This window comes from Penicillium canescens, assembly GCF_028828765.1.
Source record: "Penicillium canescens strain IBT 15451 chromosome Unknown utg000010l_segment0_segment0, whole genome shotgun sequence".
Taxonomy (NCBI): domain Eukaryota; kingdom Fungi; phylum Ascomycota; class Eurotiomycetes; order Eurotiales; family Aspergillaceae; genus Penicillium; species Penicillium canescens.
In genome coordinates, this window is record NW_026703972.1 from 4,754,635 (window position 1) to 4,755,860 (window position 1,226).

Below are 1,226 nucleotides of genomic sequence, written 5' to 3' on the forward strand. Positions count from 1 at the left end.
CGTTTGATAGAGATTGATTATCCAATTCCGACCTTGAAGACATTTTTCAAGGACCGACTCTATCTTGAGGTCGCACGAAGTGTCATGAACCGACTGTTCGTCCAGCCGCGAGACGGAAAGATTACGATTGACCAGGGTGTATACAGGAAATATAACACTGGGGTCCCAGTCTCGACGGTGTTGGCACAACAATGGCTAGGAGACGACCTGCTTGAATTTTGGCGCTTCAGTTTCCAGTACGGATTTGAAATGACCAATCACCAACGCCTGAAGTCGTCCAAGGATGCTGAGCCCGAAGCCCTGTTTGGTCAGCCAAGCTCCGAATCTTCTTTTCTCCCCAAACACGAAATATGGCGCCATTTCTTCACACTCCTAAGGGCTAGGTCATTCCAAGCACCAGTCACAGACGACACCTCATTTCCAACGGGGGAATTACCTTGCCCTAGGCCGTGTGAATACCCAGAAGACTTGACCGAAGAAATCGAAGTTGCCAAAAGATGTGGAAAGCCATACTCAAATACTGTCGAGGCAGATCGATTCGCTCTGTCGACAGAGTCGTTGCTGCAAGGCCACCCCCAGTTCGCGTGACAGCGGGATTTCTCCGACAGTCCGTTTTCAGAGCGTTCTTTGGCTATCTTTGGAATAGCAATGGCCAAACATCCGGTCATCCTCCTCCTCCTCCTCCTGAGGATAACGTCGAAGTTCAGGATCGCAGCGAAGAGCTGACTGGGGCAGATGTCGGCGGGAACATGATGGCAACAGACGGCATGGATGTAGATCCTGGGAGTCTCAGGCCGAGCCCTCTCGCCATCTCAACAGCCCAGACTCATGACAATGTGGCTTCTGCTTCAGCCGCTCATCTGTCACCGTTGCCTTACGCCATGCATATCAGCGTAGCAGGAACAACAAGAACATTAATTCTAAAAATGGATGACTCCTTTATGACTGACTTTTCGAATGGTCTGTCTGATCACCACTTCACAATTTGGATTGACGAGGATGGGCGATCCATTCGCCCGGAGAACTGCTACTCGCACTACCTGAACAATGCCTTATCGGTTCTTCGTGCCGAATTTAGGGATGATGCGCAAACTAGCTACGATAGTACACCCTCGCAAATGGGCGCTGGGAGCAAGAGAAGGAGGGTTGAGACAGCTAGAGCAGCTAGTGCAGACCAATGGGTGCAGGAGCAAATTGTCAAGCTGTCTGATCTGCATAACAGTGAC